The sequence below is a fragment of the Rattus norvegicus genome, chromosome 10, assembly GCF_021556685.1.
Source record: "Rattus norvegicus strain SHRSP/BbbUtx chromosome 10, alternate assembly SHRSP_T2T, whole genome shotgun sequence".
Classification (NCBI taxonomy): Eukaryota; Metazoa; Chordata; class Mammalia; order Rodentia; family Muridae; genus Rattus; species Rattus norvegicus.
Window position 1 is genome coordinate 65789365 of NC_141543.1, and position 22314 is coordinate 65811678.

Genomic DNA, 22314 nt, shown 5'->3' on the forward strand with positions numbered 1-22314 from the left:
GGTTTAGTGTCCATGGCTGGTTGGTGTCATGAAAAGGTGCAATATTCCATTGTTTGACAATGATTATGCTAAGTGGTATATTTGGTTTTTGTTGCCATTTAATTCTCAATTTGGCATCTTTTTCTCTGCTTAGAAAGACTTGCACCAAAGGAGAAATACTATATAGGGGAATTTGGGCAGCAGGGTTTGCGGCCACCTTTTCCCTTCTTTTTCCCCAATTTATTTACTTATTCTTCAGTGGCACTCAAATGCAGGGCCTAGTACATCTCGGTAAACACTCTATCATTGACCCAAATTCCTAGTCCCAAATATATATTTAAAGCTTGATTTATTAGATTTTTTAATGGGCCTTTTTTTGTTAAAAATATATGGGGCTGGAGAAATGGCTCAGCTATTAAGAGTACTGGATACTCTTCTAGAGGACCTGGGTTCAATTCCTAGCACTACACAATTATATATAACTCTAGTTCCAGGGGATCCATGGCACCAGGGATGTACATGGTGCCCATATGTATGTGTGCAGGCAAAATACCTATACACATAAAATAAAATAAAAATAAATAATTTTTTTTCTTTTTTTCGGAGCTGGGGACCGAACCCAGGGCTTTGCGCTTGCTAGGCAAGCACTCTACCACTGAGCTAAATCCCCAACCCCATAAATCTTTAAAAAAAGAAATAAAGGCCTAGTTCAAGTTTAAATTTATAGTTTGCATAAAAACTATACATCAAATACTGTGTTTGGATATGTCATATACTATATTTTGATCATATTTACCCCTACTCTTCCTGGTTCTATTCCCTACCTTCATATTCCACCGACTTTGACTTTGTATCCTTTGTTCTTGTTTGCATGTTGTATCCTTTGCTGTCCTGGAACTAGCTCTATAGTTCAGGCTAGCCTTGAACTCACAGAGATCCAACTCCTGAATGCTAGGAATGCTGTATACTGACACATTTATTTTCTAAATACCCCATTGAATATAATTTGTGCTGTCCATGTCCTCCTCCGTGTGGTGCCATGCACTGAGTTTGGTGCACCTATCAAGCACCACACCCTTAAATAAAATTGAGTCTTTATCCCACAGAAGCTGTCAGCAGTCCATGGCTCCTTGATAATGAGGGGTTGGTTTATAAACCCCTTTTCCCTTCGTGCTAGAATATCAACTGGCTTGATTGTTTATAAGTCGTATGCAGGCATCTACAGCTGTTGTGAGTTCATGAGTGCAGTAGTTCTGGAATGTCCAGAAGATACTGTTTTACTGTTTTCCTCTCTGTCTGCTTATTTAAATTTTGCCCCCTCTCCCTTCCTTGATAGTCCTTGTGTCCTGGCAGGGGATGTCCTATTTGTGACTGAACACTCCACTGATGCACATTCTCTCCACTTGGACCCTTGTAAGTTTCTGTGTAACCCTCCAGTGCACAAAGAAACTTCTCTGTTGAGGTATGAGATGTACCCTAATCTATGTCTGTGGGTACAGACATGTGAATTCAGAGGACAGTTTAATACTATGTCCATTTAGCTGAGAAACAGTAGTAGGTTTACCCTTGGGGCCTGTGATTTCCCCAGCTATGGGTTGTTGGCCGGATTTACAGTATCATGCATGTGTTTCCCCTGTGGAGTGGACCTTACGTGCAGTCAGGTGAGTGGTAGCACTTAGAGCATTCTTGCCACTGTTGCACCAATAGCACATCTTGCCACGTCTCTTTAATTGTAGGTCAATAGGTTTGTGACTAGTTAAAATGGTTGATGACTTCCCCCACCCCCACCCAGCAGATCATATAACACCTTCTAGTACCATGAACGCTAGTCAGCAAGAAGGGGGTTTTCTAGCCAATATCAATTTTATGTCTCTATGTTCTGTGTCCAGTGTGTGTAGTGTTTCACCAGTAGGGCCTCACATTCAGTTATGGTGGGCAAACAAGAGCAATGCCAATAGCCTGAATTATTTCGGGGGGCCTCCAGGGCTCCTCTGTCCAACTCAAGGGGAGGTATCCCATACCTGACAATGGGGTTTGCATTCTATGGCTTCTGTGATGAGCGTAATCTGCTCTATAGAGTAAGTCCAGTTACTTTATTTGAATTGGAGGGAGAGAGGGAGGGAGGGAGGGAAGGTGGGTGGGAGGGAGGGAGGGAGGGAGGGAGGGAGGGAGAGAGAGAGAGAGAGAGAGAGAGAGAGAGAGAGAGAGAGGCTCTTCCATGTCTTTTTCAAAGGTCCTTAGTGTTAGTTTTCCCTCCCCAACCCTATTCCTTGTCTCACTCTCCAGTTCCTCTCCCTTATACTTTATACCTCCCTCCCCACTATTCCCCCTTTTTCCTGTGTTCTGCTATCCACCCTCTTTTAAGATAGTTTTGTCCCTCCCCATCAATAATTTTTTTCTAGCTTCCTGGATTCTACAGGTATTTCAAAGTTAAACAAACAAATCTAGACATTCAAAGCTAAGATCCATATGTAAGTGAGAACATGCAACATTTGTCTTTCTGGCTTTGGGTTTCCTCAGAGTATAATGTTCCTAAGCTCCATTAATTTACATGAAAGTTTTGTGATTTCCCTTTTCTTTTTCTTTTTAAGATTTATTTATTTTTATATATAAGTAGTATATATAACTGTCTTCAGACACACCAGAAGAGGGCATCGGATCCCATTACAGATGGTTGTGAGCCACCATGTGGTTGCTGGGAATTGAACTCAGGACCTCTGGAAGAGTCAGTGCTCTTTACTGCTGAGCCATCTCTCCAGACCAATTTCATTTTTCTTTACAGCTAAGTAAAATTCCACTGTATGTAGGTACCACATTTTCATTATCAATTCATCAGCTAATGAACATCTAAGCCTATCCTAACTGTTATGAACAGAGCATGATAAACATGGATGAAAATATGTGTCTGTAGTAGGATAAGAGAGTTCTGTGGATGCCCAGGAGTGGTATGCATGTATATGGTAGGTCTATTTCTAGTGTTTTGAGGAACGTCCATACTGATTTCCATAAAGGCTATACCAGTTTCCACTTCCACTAATAGTTCGTTCATTAGACTCCCCGTTCCCCATACCCCTGCCAGCATTTGTTGTCTTTATTTTGTTTTATGAGACAGGATCTCACTGTGTTATCCTGGCTGGCCTGGAGCTCATTATGTAGACTAAACTGGCCTTGAACTAAGAGTTTCTGCCTCTGCTTCTCCAGTGCTAGGATTAAAAGTTTGAGCTACTGTGCTCAGCTAATGTTTTCTTCTTTTTCTTTCTTTCTTCCTTTTTTAGTACTTTTTAAAGATTTATTTATTTATTTTATGTATTTGAGTACACTGTAGCTGTCTTCAGAGACACCAGATGATGGCATCAGATCCCATTGCATATCATTGTGAGCTACTATGAGGTTGCTGGGAAGGCCCAGGACATTGGTGGAGCAGTCAGATATCTCTCCAGCCCTCAACTAATGTTTTCTATCTTTTTTTTTAGGATTTAGTTTTATTTTATGTGTATTGAGAGTTTTGCCTGCAGTGCCAAAGAGGTCAGAATTGCGTATTGAATCCTCTGGAACTGGCATTAGCTGTGCTGAGGGACTGGGAACTGAACCCGGGTCCTCTCAAGAGTAACAAGTGCTTTTAATCACAAAACTATCTCTCCATCATCATCCTTTATTTTCTAATTATTGGCCATTCTGACTGGAGTAAGATAAAATCTTAAGTAATTTTCATTTGTGCTTGTCTGAGGTGATGATTGCTGGTGAATACTTTAATAAATATTTCTTAGCACCAGGCTTGGTTAGCATCTGTACCCAAGTAGCTACCACAGTCTGTCGCAGTAGGTGATTAGCGCCACTCCGACGGCCCAGGCGGCGCAGCACGAGTTCCTCTCTGCCCGCCCCAATGTTCTAGAGTCCTGAATCACACCCATGGCTTTATGTCTTAATATGCCCTACGCAGCTCAATGGCAGGTCCACTCCTAAGCCTGCATGTGGTTAGCACAATGTCCCTCCAATATTCCTTAATACTTATTAAATCCTGTATTCCTTCTTGGCTGCCCCAGGCCCAGGCCTGCAGCCCTCCTGGGCCGTGACCCTGGGCTCTTACATGCTGGTTGTTCCTCTCTTGCACTTCTCAGGCCTTATCTTTCTGCTTTCCTGGCATGGTGGTTCCCTTTTTCCCTCGGTCCCCCTGCCTGCAAACCCTAAAGTCCGGCCTCTGTCTCCCTGTCCAGCCCTTGACTTCCAGCAACTTTTTTTTTTAAACCAATCAAAGCCAACTGGGGATAGGGATGCTCAGCATCTTACATATGGAGTCTTAACGTGTGGAATCCTGTGCAATTTTGGGAACCCAGTTAACGTGATACAAGTGTTAAACCAAATCCACAATGGCAGTCAAGCTGCACGACAGCCAGGCTGTAGTGGCATACAGCTTTAATCCCCGTACTCTGGAGGCAGAGGCAGTGGGATCTCCGTAGATTCAAGGCCAACCTGATCTGTAGAGTTAGTTCAAGGATAGTCAAGGCTACACAAAGAGACTTTGTACTGAAAAATCAAACCAAAATAAAAAACATTTTCATTATCCTATATAATGCTTTTTTTTTTTAAGAAAGCATTATTTGTTTATTTTATATATGCGAGTACACTGTCACTTCTTCAGACACACCAGAAGAGGGCATCGGATCCCATTACGATGGTTGTGAGCCACCATGTGGTTGCTGGGAATTGAACTCAGGACCTCTGGAAGAGCAGTCTGTGCTCTTAACCACTGAACCATCTCTCCAGCCCCCCAATACAATTCTTGTTGAGCCCATGTGTTCATCTCTATCTCCGACCCTGGGCGAGCACTGATTTGCTTTCTTTCCTTGTAGTTAGCTTTGTCTTTTCTAGCGTTTCACATAAGTGCAATCGTACAATGCTTGCTTCTTTGTGTCAGGCTCAGCAGATTGCTTTTCAGATGTATATGTGGTCTATCTTGTTGGTATTTTATTCTTTTATCTTACCAGATAGTACTGTGTTGTAAAGAGATACTGCATCTAAACCTTTTATTTACTGTTGTCCTATATATGATCCATGAGTGTGGGCATGCATATGCTACAGCTTTGTGGACTGACTTCTCTTCATGGAGTGGCTTCTGGGTATCAAACTCAGATTGTAAGGCTTGTTTGACAACCATGACAACCATGTCTACCGCCTAAACCTCTTTCCAGGCCTGCTTTTTTTGTTTTGTCTTGTTTTGTTTTATAATTCTAATATGTGTTAGCATTTGGATTGTTTGTAGTTTTGAGCCATTATGAACTGCCACACTGATTTATATATTTCTTGAGTGACTGTTTTCATCTCTCATGTGAATGTCTAGGATTGCATTAGCTAGATCACACAAAGGTCTAGATCTAACCCACTAAGAAACTGCTCACTGTCCTTGGTGGCCGGTACTTAACAGGCACCGCAGCCCTGAGTGCCCCATTTTATACCTTTGCCGAAATATCTGATATTGTCAGTGTAGGGGTTTTGTTTGTTTGTTTGTTTGGTTGGTTGGTTTGGGTTTGGTTTTTTTCAAGACAGGGTTTCTCTGTGTAGCTCTGGCTGTCTTAGAACTTGCTCTGTAGACTAGGTTGGCCTTGAACTCAGATCTGCTTGCCTCCGCCTCCAGAATGCTAGGATTAAAGACATGAGTCACCCCGCCCCCACTGTTAACTCTGTTTTAGCTGTTCTGTCACTTTTTCATGTTGGTTTTAATTATATTTCCCTAATGGATGATTTCTTATGTGTGTATCTTGCTTGGTAAGTTAGACTTCTTGCCCGTTTTAAAAACCAAGTTGTTATTAGTCAGAGCTCTCAGAATCTGTAGTTTTACAGTTGGTCCCAGCGCTTCCACTTGTTGCTCCTTTCTTACCTGTGTTCCTCTGTGTTCGTGTGTAAGGATCCAGAACTTTGCGTATCTAGGCAGACACTGTTCCACTCAGCTCTTACTTTCTTTTGGAGAGATTTGTTTTGTTTACTTCCTTTCATAGCCCTGCTCAAAGTGTCCATCTGGGGAGGTGACTGTGCTAGGAACTGGATTATACATAGTCACCTCAAGAGGAAAAGTTAATCAGCACTTTTCTGCTGTCCCTAACAAAGCAAGGGCCACACGACAAAACACTGGGAATTTGTTCATTTATTTGCTTTGTATATTCTCATATCTTTTCTACTTTCAAGCCACATAAGTTCATTGTTTCTTTGTTGAGGTCAAACTTTTCCCTGTTTCCCTAGTCTAAATAAATTCAAACTTCTTAGTCTCCTGTTTTAGAGTTCCAGGTATGTCCTACTACTTCTGTCCTATTTTATACATTTTCTCCCCATTTCACACTCTTCCTGCAATTGTTTTTTGACTGAATTCTTTAAAATTTATTTAGTGAAGATCTTTGATGAAAAATTTTGTTGCGTGCGTGCATGCATGTGTCTATGTGTGTATGTGCTTTACTCAGATGTTCATTACTTTGTGTGATGTGTAGAAGGTAGAGGTTGATGCCGGGTGTCCTCTTCTATCACTCTCCACCTTGTTTAAAACACACTCTCAGGGAACCTGAAGCTTGCTCAGTGAACTGGTTGGCCAACTAGCCCCTCTGTTCTTTTAGTATTATGGTTGCAGATACCTGCTGCCAGGCCAGCTTTTACATGAGTGCTTTAGATAATAAACTCTGGTCCTCAAACTTCACTGATCCATCTCCCCAGCCTAAAACATTGCTTTTTCTTTTTTTTTTTTTTTTTCTTTTCTTTTCTTTTTTTCGGAGCTGGGGAATTGCTTTTTGTTTGCCAGAAAAAGGCTTTGTTTTACCTCATCTCCTAAATAGTTACTGTCTTGAGTTCCCACTTTTGCTGAATAAGGTCAATTATTTTTTTATTTCTTTTTTAAAAACAACCCCTGTCCCCATGCTTTTTGTGTTAAAAACAACAAAACAAACAAACAAAGTCAGGCTAATGAGATGGTTCAAAGGTAAAAGTGCTTGCTGCCAAGGAAAAAAAGAAATTTTCTTTCTATTCCCAGATCTCACAGGGTAGAAGGAGAAAACTAACATCTGCAAGTTGTCCTCTGATCTCTACAGATGTGCCATGGCATGTATATTCTGTTCAGTATGGATGGATAAATAAGTGTAAGAAAAAAACCAAAACCTTTGGATTTAGTGGTTGTCTGGGTTTGGGTTTTATTTTCTAGTGGGGAATTTGGTGGGTTTCATGAGTCTTTAAATTTTTTTTCCTGTAAGTCTTAGGAAATCCTTAGTCCTTCCCCACCCAATATTTCTTCTCCCATGCTTTCTCTAATTAGACACATGTCACACTTCCATTGTCTTTGATGTTTAAGTGCCCCCACATCTGTGTGTGTGTGTGTGCGCGCGCGCGTGCATGCACATGCATGTACATGTGTGCTGCTACATTCCAGATAATCTTCTTGACTTTTTTCTAGTTCATCAAACTTTCACTTAACTATATTTAATCTACTGCTAAGTATGCTCCATTGAGAGTCTTATTTTGTACATTTTTATCTGTAGGCTGTTGTTATATACTTTGTTTTGTATAATTTCTTGTTCTCTGAGCATTTGTAAGCTCATCTTTTATTTCTTTGAAATATATTAGGGGTTGGGGATTTAGCTCAGTGGTAGAGCGCTTGCCTAGCAACCGCAAGGCCTTGGGTTCGGTCCCCAGCTCCGAAAAAAAAAATATTAAACATACTTACTTTAGATACTATAATATGAAATGGGTGCTTCAGATGCAGCCTTGTGGAACTTCAGCTTTATGCCATACAAGTTCAGCTTCTCTTGTCTCTGTGCTTACAAAGTTTTGAAAACCAAAGTTTAACTCCATAAAGTAACACATATCCCAAGGTCCAAGATTGTATACCCATACTACCTTTATTTAATCTTTAAAAGAGTCTGTTTTAGGACTGCAAAATGGCTCATCAGATAAAAATAGTTACTCTCAAGTCTGACAACCCAAATTTAATCCTCAGGTCCCACGTAGATGGTAAAAGGAAAGAACTAACTCCCCAAAGTTGTCTTCTGAGCACCACACCTCCCCTAACACACACAATATAATGTCATAATTTTTTTTCAAAAGATACTTGTGTTTTTTGAAACTAGAGTTTTTCCGTGTGGCTTTGGTTGTCTGTAGACCAGGGTGGTCTTGAACTAAAGAGATCTGTCTGTTTCTGTCTTCTGAGTGGTGGGGTTAAAGGTGTGCCCTCTGTACCGGCCATCATCAGTTCTTTCTAAGATTTTGAAATTACGTTTTCCTGACTAGTTTGTTATGTTTCTGAGGGAGTGGTTCTGTATATTTAGTTTACCAGTGAAATGCTGTGGTTCCTTTTTCTCTTCTCTCTTCTTTCTTTCTTTTATTATTTTATTTATTTATCACAAATCCTGACTGTAGCACAGGCTGGTCTAGTACTCAAGTCAGCCTGCTGCGTGTTGGGATGACAGGCATCAAGTCCACACTTGACCCTTTTGTGTTTAACATCAGTGTGACTAGATCACCCATATGCAGAGAGGCAAGGACATTTAGTTTCCTCTGTTCTTTTCCAGTCTCTGCCCATTTATATTCTTGTCTTATGGCAGATGAAATGATCAGATTCATAATTGTCGGTTTTTCCCAGAAGTGTTTGGTGTGCAGGGCACTTGCTCTAAGAGCTGATTGGGTGAGAGAAAAAGGTACTGGAAGGCAAGGGAGAAGCCCGCAGCTGAAGTGATGGCTATCATTTGTTTCCAAGAGAGTGTGAGCTAGTGATCTGGAAAAGAGGGCTCTCTTGTTTCAGCCACACTACATTACATGTCTGGTGAAGCCTATTGGCCCATAAAATCCTTCCCATTAGTCAGGGTACTCTGTGCTTTTGTTCTTGACTGCTGCTGTTCTTAGAGCTGTTTGGTTGCTTGCATGTCTCAGTTTCCTCTTTAGAAGGCAGACAGTCATATGTTTTGGAATGTATTTACAGTAATTGGAGCTTTTTAGCTTGGTTAAGTCCTCCCTTCAGATCTAAGACTCCCCATTTTAAAGCTTATGTTCAGAAAATGCCCCTGTGATCCCTTGCCCCAAGTGCCAGCAGCAGATGCAGCAGTTGACACGCTGCTGGGAGTCCAACTGCTGGTTAGCTTTCTAAAATCCAGACACGTGCTGTTCACACTTTGGCTTCTGAGGGAAGGAGCAGTGGTTAAAAGAGAGGAGGGGCTGGCAGGGGCCAGAGGGAAAAAGATCTCATAATGCCTGCCCAAGGCTGAAGGCTGCGTCAGCTCTCTTCCTCTCTTCTCCAGCTGCCGTTGGCAGGGTAGAGTAAATCACTGGAGAGTGATTACGAGCTGAATTCACTGGAGACTTCTATGAGACGCATCTGTGACATCACCTTGTTATCACTGTCTGCTCTGCATAACCTCTTTTCACCTCTCCCCTGAGAGAGGGTGATGCCCAGAATTAATGTCAGGGCAGAGAGCACAGGGAAATGTTTGGTAACTTATTTCTGAGATGCCTGCTAAGAGTCCACACTCAGGTCATTGCCACATTTCTTCAAGACTCCACAGTGGAAGAAAAACCTTCCATGCACACATGACCTAATTATCCATTGTGCTTAAATCTTCAAGTGTGAGAGGGAGAAAAATCTAGACAGTTTTGAAACCTTTTAAAAACTATTTTGATCTACATATTTTACTTTATGCATAAGTGCTTTTGCCTGCGTGTATGTATGTATGTGCACTTTGTGTCCCTGGTGCAGGCAGAGATCAGCATAAGGCATCAGACAGGGGTCCTGAAACAGGAGATGGCTGTGAGTCACACTGTGGATGCTGGGAACAGGACTCAGATCCTCTGGAAGAGTAGCTAGTACTCTTAATCTTCCCAGCCCACTTTTGAAATTTCTAAGTGATCTCTCATTGTTCCTTTTGTTCATTTACTTAAGAAAAAACATTTTATGTCTATGGGTGTTTTGCTTTTATGTATATATGTGCACCATTTGGGTGTCTGGTTCAGGTAGAGGTCAGAAGAGGACTTCAAATCCCCTGAAACTGAATTTATAGATGGACATGAACTGCTGTGTGAGTTCTAGGAATCAAATCCAGGTCTTCTGGAAGAGCAACCAGTGCTCATAACAGCTGAGTTCTTTTTCAGCCCCTAAAACTGTTTGTTTGTTTGTTTGTTTGTTTGTTTGTTTGTTGCACATGTATGCATGTGTGCATGCACATGCTCAAATTTACTATGGTACTTATGGAGGTCAGAAAACAACTGGTAGGAGTCCGTTCTCTCCTACCATATGGGTTCAAGGGATCAAATTTAGGTCGTCAAGGCTTGGTTACAGACACCTTCCTCCAACCCCTGTCAACCTTCCTGGTGCTCCCTCTCCTAAACACAGGCACAACCTGTGCACATACAAGCATACATACAAAACCTCTCTTTGTCAAGCAGGGATTCCTTTAAACATATCAGATCATGTCAATCCACTGTTCAGAATTTTTTACTAGCTTTGGTTTTATTTACAGTAGCAACCTATTAACAAGGACTTCCTGTGAGGACTTCCCTGCATGTCTTTTTTACCCCATTCACTTCTGTTTCCTTCCATCTTCTTTCCTCTGCTGTCGTCGTATTGGTCTTATTGCAGGTCCTGTGTATGAAAGGAGACTCTTCAGCCTTTAGGCTTTTTCAGTACTATTCTTATACTTGGAATATTATATCCAGCCAAGTGATGAACCTCTCATCATCTGTACTCTTTTAATACTCTCTGTGAAGCCTGATGTTTCCTGCTTCCAACTAGACTCTGATCTTCCTGCTCTGCTCTCACATGCGCCACATGGTAAAGAGTGTGCAGCTTGCTGTGCAAATGTTTATTATTTCCTCTCTCTACTACTATGCAAGAACGTGAGTGTCCTGGAGATAGGTTTTTGTGGGGGTTTTTTGTTTTTGACATGTTATCTTCGAGAAGAGTGACTGGCTCATTGTCAGTTTTCAGTGAATGTATGTGGTGTTCAAATAAAACACTTGCTTGTTAGTAAGTTGATCTGAACAATAAAAGCTGGGTTATTATCTTCTTAAAATTTTTAACCTTGGGGTTGGGGATTTAGCTCAGTGGTAGAGCGCTTGCTAAGCACAAGGCCCTGGGTTCGGTCCTCAGCTCCGGAAAAAAAAAATTATTTTTAACCTGTATTTCAATAGTGTGTATATGGGTGTTTTGCCTGCATGCATGTTTGTGTACCACATGTGTGCCTGGTACCCACGGAAGCCAGAAGAGAATGTTGGATCTCTTGGGGTTGGAGGTACATATGGTTGTAAGCCATGTGTAGAGGATAGGAATCAAACCTGGGTCATTAAAGAGCAGCCAGTGCTCTACCCCCTTGGGCCATCTCTCTAGCTCTCTGTTGACTGGGTTATTACTAATTATCACACTGTTACTGTCCTTTCCTGGTTTTTATTAAGGTTATTTTCCTGAAAATATCATTTTCAGTCACATGTTTTACACCCTGACATTAAATTAGAATACATTCCGTGTGCTGTGGTATTTGCCGCTAGTCACAGAGCCAGTATCTTTAGGTTGGGAAGTTAATTTCTTCAGAAAAGTGTATGTCCTTTCTCATCTCGTCTCCTAAGATTTTAATCTTTTATTATCACCTTTACCTGCCTGATACTTTTATTTCTTCTTCTGTATCCAGTTACCATATTTCTACTGTCACCTTAGAGCACTTCTATCCTGTTTACATAAACTAATTTTAAAAATTATTTGGCAGACTAAAAATGGTAACAAAGTGCTACTAACTTCCTGTCAATGAAGTTCTTTTGGTTTCTTTATGTATATTCAAAGATTAACAGTTAAAAAGGTACTGAATATAAGATGTTTGGTTGTGCTCCTAAGCTACATGTCTCTACCCTCTCAAACCGCCATCCCACAGACGTGGATCAGGTAACGAAGTTTGTCGAGCCAAGTCGGCAGTTTGTAAAGGACTCGATTCGGCTGGTTAAAAGATGCACCAAACCTGATAGAAAAGAATTCCAGAAGATCGCCATGGCCACAGCGATAGGATTCGCTGTCATGGGGTTCATCGGCTTCTTTGTGAAACTGATCCACATTCCTATTAATAACATTATGTGGGTGACTGAGTTCTTTCTCATTGTGGGACTAGTGAACCAATGAGGGGGTGACAAGCTCATGAAGTAAAAAGTTGCCTGGAAAAAAATAAAAGATGTTTGGTTGTGCTATATTTTACTAATGAGTATTCAAGATATAAATTCTTCATTTGTGATATTACTTGTTTATTGGCGGCAGGGTCACTCTATGTAGTCTAGTCTGGCTTTGGATTTCTTCTTAACTGCTTAAGTGCTGAGACTATAGGCATGTGCTTTCATGCACAAAATTGTAATGAACAACTTTATATATTAAATTTGTGTTTGTGGGGCTGGAGAGATGACTCAATGGTTAAGAGCACTGACTGCTCTTCTAGAGGTCCCGAGTTCAAATCCCAGGAATCACATGGTCACTCACAACCATCTGTAATGAGATCTGATGCCCTCTTCTGTTGTGTCTGAAGACAGCTACAGTGTACTCATATATAATAAACAAATAAATCTTTAGTTTATTTGTCCATCCATCCACTCACCCCCCATTTCACCCCCGCATCCATCCTCTATTACTATGTATGCCCTTGCTGTCCTGCAACTCACTGTGTAGACCAGGCTGGCCTTACAAAAGATGCACCTATTTCTGCCTTTCTAGTGCTGTGATTAAAGGCATGACCCATCATGTCTTGTTAGAATATTCATTGATTTATAATGCTTATGTTTTCCACAGAACTATATTTTGCATGCTTCTTTAGGATTTAACTCTACCATTATTTTCAAAAATAAAGCAGTGTTATTCCTCCTCTTTTCACTTAAAATTTTTTTAGTAATATACTTGTGTCATGTTTTTCCCCTTTCCCAACTCCTCCAAAATCCTCCTTACCTTCCTATCCAAGCAACTTCCTGTGTGTTCTCTCTCTCTCAAATTGAATACAAAAACCAAAACAAACAAACAAAATCAATAAGACAAAAACCAAAAACCCCACAAAACAAAAAGCTCACCAGCAAATGTGAGGTTGTTCTATGTTGGCCAGCTACTCCTAGGCACGGGCCTGCCTTACAGTGTTGGTACACCCATGACACTCTGTAGGAGAAGCACTGATTTTCCATTTGCTGTCAGATAGCAACTGCAGATAGCTTCCTGATTAGAAGTAGCATCCTGTGTCCACTTCATTTTCTCACTGCTAGGACTCATCTAGCTTGAACTTGAGCAGGTCTGTGCCCGTTGCCACAGTTTCTGTGAGTTCATATGTGCACCCCTCCTGCTGTGTCTAGAAGATGCTATTTTCTTAGATTCATCCACCATCTCTGACTCTTAAAATCTTTGTGCCTGCTCTTCATGCAGATCCCCGAGCCTTGAAGGAGGACTTTGATAAAGACATTCCATTTAAGATTGAAGGCTCCAGTCTCTCACTTATCACTCTCTGCATATTGTCCAGCGGGTCTCTGTCTTAATAACTATGTTCTGCAGAAAAGCTGTTTCTCTGATAAGAGTTGAGCAAAGCACTGATTTCTGGGTATAGTAATATATCGTTATGAGTCATTTTATGGCTACTTTCCATTAGCAGAATAGTAAATAGTATTAGGCTTTCTTCTAGGTCCATAACATACCCAGTCTCAGGTTATTGGCCACATTAGCAATGTCAGATATGGGTTTTATGCCATGGAGTAAGCTTTAAATCCATTTTTTAAAAAGTGGTTGGTTACTCCTTTAATATTTATGCACTATTGGACAGTGTATCTTGCAGGCAAGTCCCTGTTGTATGTTATAGGGTTTGTAATTGAGTGATTACCTTTCTCTTTTGGGATTGTGGAGCATACCTTCAAGCACCATGAATGCTAGGTAGATAGTAGGGCTAAAGCTTCTAGTTGAGCACTAGCTCATCTTCTCCATGTTTGATGTCATAAGTGTCTTCAGTAATAGGGCCTTACCAACAGGCTTTTGAGAGCAACCAATAACCTTAGCCATAACCTGTCATATTTAATAGGAACCTCTTTGGCCAACAACTCAGCAAGATGTAACCCATTCTAGATACTGGAGGTTTTGTTTGGTAGCATCAGATGTCTAGTCGGGTCATTGATTCCCCCATTTTGTGGTGACTTCTTTAAACTCCTTTCATATATGCATATATTTAAAGAAGTTTTTGTACAGCAATAGGTTTCTCCCCTCCCCCTTCCTATATTAGTCCTCTTACTCTAGTTTCTCCTTTATCTCTCCCTTTCCTGGGAGACTCTCTCCTCCCCCACGCCCTAAGCCCAGTGCTAGGTACCTACTCTGTGGTTACTCCGATGACAGTACTTATATTACAGGCTTAAAAGCTAACATCCACACATAAGAGAAAACATGCAACAGTTGCTTTTTGGATATGACTTTCCTCACTCAGGATGGTTTTTGTTTTTCTACCTCTGTCTATCTTTGAATTTCATCTTTCTTAACAGCTGAATAATATTCCATTGTTTAAATGTGCTACATTTTTATTATCTGTTTATGAGTTGATAAACATCTAGGCTGTTTCCAATGTCTGGCTATTATGAAAAGAATAGCAGTGAACATGGATAAGTAAATATCTTTATAGTAGGGTATAGAGTCGTTTGGTTATATGCCTAAGATCTATGTAGCTGGATCTTGTAGTAATGGATTCCCAGCTCTCTCAGGAACTTGACAGTGATTTCCATAGTGGCTGTTGGCTTTTCAAAGCAGGATCTCACTCTGTACTCTGCTTTATCATCACCATGGAGTTCCAGGTGTGAGCTACCACATTTGGTACATTTTTAGATGTTTAGTTGTTGGGTTAAAAAACTTGAAGTCTATCAACATTTCTAATAAATGATGCTATATTACTTTCTTGGAAGAAATACTAGTTTAACTCTTGGAGGATGAAATAGTAGAGAATGGCCCTAGGGCCTTTTTTATGTTAAATATAATTTAACTTATAACTTAAGTTATATAACTTACAAGTTATACTTAACACATTAAAGTTGTAGTAAGTAAACTCTAATTTGTGTAAGTATGCCATAAGTTATAGTAAATATATTATTATTGAACTACATTTCTGCCCCTTTTTGAAATTTTTGTTTCTCTAACTTACCCAGCTTGACCTGGAACTTGTGATTCTCTTGCCTGAGTTTCCTGAGTAGCTGGGATTGCAGATTGCACCATTACACCTGGCCAGTTTCTGTTTTTAATCTTTTGAGAGGAAGATGATCTCTTGCAGCTTTGGCTGGTTCCCAATGCTTTGTACCTGAGGTGAGGTATGAGCCACTATGCCTAGTTTTGTGAAGTGCTGGGGACTGACCTTCATGACTGTTACTCTACTAGCTGGTGCACACCTCCAGCACCCAGTATATACTTTTTTGTTTTGTTTTTGACAGGGTCTCTTATGTTTCCCTGGCTGCCTGGACCTCTCTGTTCCTCCTGAAGTTTGCTCTTGCTTTGTGCTGTCCTGTGACTGAACTCAGGGCCTTGTGCATGCTAGACAAGCACTCTCACAAGTGACATTTGCTCCCAGTTTGCATTTTATTTTATTTTACTTTATTGTAATTTGTTTTATGTATGAGTGCTTTGCCTGCATATGGCTATGCATAATGGAATGGGATTCCCTAGAACTGGAGCTAAGGATGACTGTGAGCTACCATGTGTGTTCTGGAACAGTGCTCTTATGTATTTACATTTTTGTTTGTTTGTTTGTTTGTTTGTTTGTTTTATGTATATGAGTACACTATAGCTGACTTCAGACACACCAGAAGAGGGCATCGGATCCCATTGCAGATGGTTGTGAGCCACCATGTGGTTGCTGGGAACTGAACTCAGGACCTCTGGAAGAGCAGTCAGTGCTCTTAACCGCTGAGCCATCCCTCCAGCCCCTCAGTTTTACATTCTTAACAGCAATATTTAAGGATGTCCAAAAGACAGATTGACTGACTGATTTTCTCTCTCTCTCTCTCTTTCTTTCTCTCTTTCTTTCTCTCTTTCTTTCTCTCTTTCTCTCTCTCTCCCTCCCTCCCTCCCTCCCTCTCTCTCTCTCCTTCTTTTTTAACAAGGGTTCTCTATGTAACCCTGGCTATCCTGGAACTCCTGGGACCAGCCTGACCTCAAACTCAGATGTACACCTGCCTTTGCCTCCCATGTGGTTGAAACAAAATATAGGAAAACTTATCCTTTCTTTAAGTCAGAACTTGGTAGTTTTTAGTTCATAGCAAAATTGAATAGAAGGTATAGAAACTTCCCTTATTATATATTTTCCCTTCCTATACAACCTCCTTCACTATCAAACATCTAAACCAAAGCGATTATGTGTATTCACTTTTAGTAGACATATCACCTCAAATATGTAGTTTATATTTGTGTTCACTCTCATACATTTTATGTTTGTTTTCATTTATGGGTCTCAACAAATACACAGTGGCACATACCTGTTACTACTGTGGCTATGGTTGGTTTTGCTATCCTTAAAAATGCCCATGTGTGGGGCTGGGGATTTGGCTCAGTGGCAGAGCGCTTGCCTAGGAAGCGCAAGGCCCTGGGTTCGGTCCCCAGCTCCGAAAAAAAACCAAAAAAAAAAAAAAAAAATGCCCATGTGTTGTCTTAGCATCTGTTTCTTTCTTTTGACTCCTAGGAAACCACTAATCTTTTTACCATATATATCTCTATCATTCCCATATTGACATACAGTTGGAATCATGGATTATGTATCCCTTTCATGCTGCCTTCTTTCAGTTACTGATATGCACTCATGTTTGGTTTGGTTTGGTTTGGTTTGAGACAGGGTCTCACTATGTAGTTTTGGTTGGCCTGGAACTCACTGTGTAAACCAGGAGGGTCTTAAAATCATAGAGATCTGCCTGATTCAGTCTCTTGGATGCTGGGATTAAATTCGTGAACCACCATGTTTGGGTCTATAATTGTTTTGCTTGCTTATACCCTGTGTGTACCTAGGTTCCTATGGAGGTTGAAAGAGGGTTATTGTATCCCCTGGATCCCCCATGTTGCATCTGGAAACTAAACCTGGGTCCCCTGCAAGAGGAACAAGTACTCTTAACCACTGAACCTTCTCTCCAGCCCATGATGAATATTCTGTTGCCTGGCTAATCTACAGTGTATTTGTTTACATTGCTGGGATGCATCTTGATTGTTTCCAAGTACCGGCATTTCTAGTATAATTGTTTAAAACACCCATGCACAGCTTATTGCAGACCTAAGGTTTTACTATTTGATTGTTTATTTGGCGACCTGATAGCTGGTACCTATATTTAGAGTACCTTACTTTTTTGTTTTGGGGTCTTTTGAGTGTGTGTCTGTGTGTGTGTATCCCTCCCTGCCCTGCGTCCCCCCCCCCCCGTGTGTGTGTGTGTGTGTGTGTGTGTGTGTGTGTGTGTGTGTGTGTGTGTGTGTGTGTGTAGCTAGCTGGAGCATACACTTGGAGAGTCCAGACATGGACAGTGGGCGTGTTCCTGTGTGACACTCTGACTCACTACCCTGAGATGGGATCTTTCAGTGAATAAGAAGCTCTCCATTTTTGCAAGAGCTCAGATTGTCCCTGCCCCTGAATGCTGGGGTTGACGACATGACAGCTTTGCTCAGTGATTTATGTGGTTGCTGGAGATTTGAACTCGGGTTCTCATGCTTGCAGAATAAGAGGTCTTAACCTACTGAGTCATCTATCTTTCCACCCTAGTTCTGTTGAGACAGCATCTCAACTTGAGCTCAGGTTGGCCTTGAAAACTTGATCCTCCTGCTTCAGCAGTCTGAAGTGCTGGGATTACAGACATGTAATTACCATGCCCTGCTGATAGTACATTTTGTAAGAAACTACCAAGCTGTCTTCAAACCTGCCTTATCATAAATTACATTTTGTTGACTATTAGGAAGAATGACACTTTCACCAAGTTTTATTAACCATTAAAGGTTCTATATATAGTCTTATATATAGCCTAGTAGATTTTACATCAATTTATTTGAGCAGATAATAAGTATAACAAGTACTTGCTATATTCATTGGTAGTTTTTTAATTTATTATTATTATGGGGGTATAATTATATATATTATAAAAATATATTAGTATAATATAATAATATATTGTTATTTAATTTATTATTATTATTATTAATATGTGTGACATATTGACATAGAGGTCAGAGGACAACTTTGGAGTAGATTCTGTCCTGCCACTTTCATGTGAGTCCTAGGAATAAAACAGGTAGCCAGGCTTGCACGACAAGAACCTTTACCCTCTGAGCCATCTTTGTTGGCCTTATACTGGTAATTCCTTGTTTGCATTTGCATTTTTTAATTATTTACTACTACTTCAAGCATGATTACAGAGATAGATGAACTGGAGTGATGAGGGAATGAAGAAAAGATAGACATGTAGACACATGTACAGGAAAGCTGGGGTCAGGTAGGCCTGGATCTTTCTGATGGAGAAGTCACAGTACCCAGAAGTTATTGTGCTTATATAGATTTGAATGGGGAGGTTGGATTGTTACATTCAGCTAAACAAGGAGGCAGGGTTTATGGTATACAAATAAATCAAAGAGACATGTTTAGCCAATCTTGGAATAATCTGCATAGGTAGGGGAACAGTCATCAGGCTATAAACGTCACAGGAAGGGAACTATAGTGGACATTTTCTGCACCTTATATCACTATCCACATTCAGACTCCTGAGGAAGGCTTTGCCATTTCCCTCTGATCCTCACCTTCAGCTCCTACCCTTGGGGGTGGGGGAATTTACAATATTCTAATTAGTCTGAGGTCTTTGACATAGCCAGTCCTGTCAACAATACGCATTCTTAGGGTTTCACAATTTATTTTTATGTCTGTGAATATATATGCACGTGTGGAAACCAGAAGATACTGGGTCCTCAAAGGTGGAGTTACAGGAGTTTGTGGGTCACCTGGTTTGTTGTGTAGTGTTGGGATCTGAGATCCAGTCTCACAATTACCAGTGCTCTTTAGCCCAGTCTGATCTGTGGGGAGATTGGAGCAGATCTTCTTCCCTTAGTAATATCTGTTCTCAGCATTTTGGCTTTCCTTCCTCTTGGCCCCTAAAGGCAGAAGTGTGTTACTAAGGGAGGGAAATACCTCTACATCTGTGTGCTAGTCCTTTAAGAGAAAGCCTAGCGGAAGTGATGTGCAGAGAACATCTGCACTTGGGGCTGAGTGGAGAAAGCGAGATGCGCTGCAGCTGGTGTAAGGCCCTGGCAGGCTGCGGAGCTGCTGTCTGTTGGGGTTTACTTCTGTCTACATTGAAACATGGCTTGGGAGGGGGTTGGTGGCCTGCTGCCAGCCTCAGTTAGCCTGCCCTCCTCTTTCCTCCTCGCCCCCTTCCCCCAGCATCCCCTCCCTCATGCTTTAAAGTCACATTTCCAGGCCAGACGTAGAATTAATCTCTGGGCACTTCACATTGCTGGCAGCTGAAAGCAGGATGTGGGATTTTTTTTTTCTTTCTTTCTTTCTTTTTTTTTTTTTTTTTTTTTTCTCTTTCTCTCTGTGTCTTGGCTGACTTTTTTTACCTCTCGAAGAATTTGGAAGGCCGTGAGATCTCCCCGCCGCCCCCCCCCCCCCCCCCCAGTGCTGTGGAGTTTTTCAGCTCGCTGATCACCGTGCTGCGGCTTCACCCTAATAGACTTCATATGCTGATGCAGTTGACATCAGTATCAAACTATTTTACATGTGATCTGGTGTATTTCCTGAGGAAATCTGCAAGATATTTATTAAGAACTAATAAAATAAACCTCTCCATGAGTTTTTAGGTAGTTTTCAATTTTTCATGTCTCTCTCGTTTCCTCTTATCAATGAGTTGCTATTTTCTCTCTCTACTCTGACCATTGCAAAAGGAAACAAAAATAAATGTTTTAAACTGTTCCTGAAGGGACAAGGAGAGAATAGTTCTGCCATGATGTATCAGCCAGGGCTGTATTTTTAGTGCAGCATTGTAGAAACTAAAAATATCCTGTTATAGTGGATCCTTTTTATAGGTCTCTTTCGCTGTCTCGCTCTCCCTGTGTATGTGTGTTTATAATGTTGTAAGCACAAGTGCCTTTGTGCATCAGCAGCCGCTCTTCTCATTACAGCTGGACTCCATTAGTCCTTGAAAATTAATGTAATCCTAGTTAAGAAAAAAATTAATTACTCTACCAGAGCTGTGTTTCATCCAAGGCTAGTGTTAGCTCCCTAGCTGGCAGCTTAGTTTGAGAGGCTCCAGGGACCCATGGAGTTGTGGCTTTGGTATCATAGCATTTGCTGCTGTGTTTTTCCTGTTGAGAGCATTCCTCACTTCTTAAGGGTTACACATGTGGCATGCAGAGTGACTGCAGACCCCTCTGCCTCTGTGAATTACTGTTCCCGTCTGGTCGTCCCCAGAAGAAATGTCCACCACAGGCTTAACTCACCTGCCTTTGCAAGTTTTCTTCCTGGGTTTCTTTATGACAGAGTTGCTTTCTCATGTGTCCCCGCAGAAGAAAAAAACCTTTGTGAAAGTCTAAGAGATGGGTAAGATCTGCCAAGGAGGAGTTGTGTGTATGATTAAGAATGGCAGTCACAGGCTGAAGAAGTGGCTCAGTGCTGGGTCACTTGCCTCGCATACATGAGACCCTAGGTTCAGTCCCATGTGCTGTTTAAAAAAAAAAAAAAAAAAAAAACAACAACGCAAAACGAGGATGACAGTCATGATTTGTTAAAGGTTTGGGCAAGTTTGTTTAATGCATACCTTTTATTATAAATGAGCATGTTAGAGTTGACTGCCAGTTTCTAATCAGACTTCTCAGCACCAACCCTGAGGAGGGATAGACCAGCTCATCCTGTGAGTAATATTTCCAACATTGTGATCAGCGTTCCGGGATTTGGTGTGGGGCACAGTCCAGAACTGGCTGTAGTCTGCTTGCCTTCACAACATAGATCTTGTATAATTGCTTGCTTCTGATGTCCTTTGTTTTGCCTCTTTGTGGACTTGGTAGGGTCTAGGATATGGGGAAGAGTATGTGTTATTTGTTTCCTTACTGTTCAGACTCTCCAGGACCTCAGTTGAGTGGTCAGGCAGGATCCATCTGTCTTGGACTACACTTTTCTTTTTGTGCTGAGCTTGGGCATGAGCGGCTTAGGCCTGGATAAGTCATGCCAGGCCTCCCAGTGTGCCACGATGGCATGAATTCTTGTGGAGCTGGTCAGAACAAAAACGGGGTTAGTGCCCTTTTGTTTCTTTTGGGCATGGGCTCTTGAGGCTTGTATCAGGACCTAATGTTCTTTCCTGCTGCTAACTGTAGGTCTTCTTTGGCTCCTCCTTCTTACCCTGTAGCTAACAACTGGTTGAGCCTTCAGCTTCCGGTATTTGATCCCTAAGCACTGTAGCTCAGTAAAAGTAATAATTAGGCATTTTACACATGTATTTTATTAGTGAAGAGAGCTGGTGTGTGAGGGGCTGTAATTCTAATGCAGTCAGTTTCCAGATTTAAAAAACGTAGAACAAGTTTTTAACAGAGGCAATGGTCCTGTTACTTAGAGTTCTCAACTAAGCTGAAATCAGAGCAGCGTGGGACCTGTAGAGAAGTGTGCTGCTGAGAGGGTGCAAAGCCACGTTCCTTGTTGTTACAGTCTGTGCAATGCCCGTCCTTGAGGGTGTTTGACGCTGGCATTGGAAAAAAGGAAACCTTGTTTTCCAAGAACTCTGCTCTCTCTCAGCTTGATAAGCATTTAAAAATAAAAGCTGCACAATTGAAATTGGCAGTGCATCCTCATTCTTTTGTCTCTCTGTTTATTTTTTTCCCTCATCCCTCAACATGTGTGCTACAGCCCATGGTTATTACACCCTCAAGAATGATGTCCTGGAACTCAGCAAGCTTGCACCAAGGTCTGCCCGCCCTACACTGTTTGAAGCTGGCTGAGGCGTAAGTGGCCTAGCATGGTGAGGCTGCAGATTAGCCTCAACAGCCCCATCTGTGGCACATTTCCCCTTTCTCCTGGAGCTGTTGCCTGGAATTTTGAGTTCTAGAATCCCAATTGTCAGCTCAATCTTGTTAGTTTTTGTAGTTAACTTAATTGATTTGTTTACCTCTCCATTGGAGGAGCTCAAAAAGAAAGTACTTTGGCACTGATAAGGAGCAGTTCTGTTCTTCCTTTCAAAATAGATTCTTGTGAGCTAAGATTTCATATCAAAAAGCTACAGTGGCTTAGGATAGGGGAAAAAATTCTACTGTGCCCAGAGAGCAGTCCGGTTTCTAAAAGATTACTAATGTAGAACTACCTCCATTTAGCTGGTGCAGTTTTATAACTAGAGGAAACTAGGGGTGTT

At 41.3% G+C, this 22314-nt stretch overlaps 1 protein-coding gene and 1 pseudogene across 2 annotated transcripts in view; both read left to right on the top strand.

The window, feature by feature from the left end:
- Positions 1 to 22314, top strand: part of Smg6 (SMG6 nonsense mediated mRNA decay factor) — a 228202-nt gene that overhangs the window by 64216 nt on the left and 141672 nt on the right. The window lies entirely within an intron of this gene.
- LOC148002964 (protein transport protein Sec61 subunit gamma pseudogene) lies at positions 11725 to 12181 on the top strand (annotated as a pseudogene).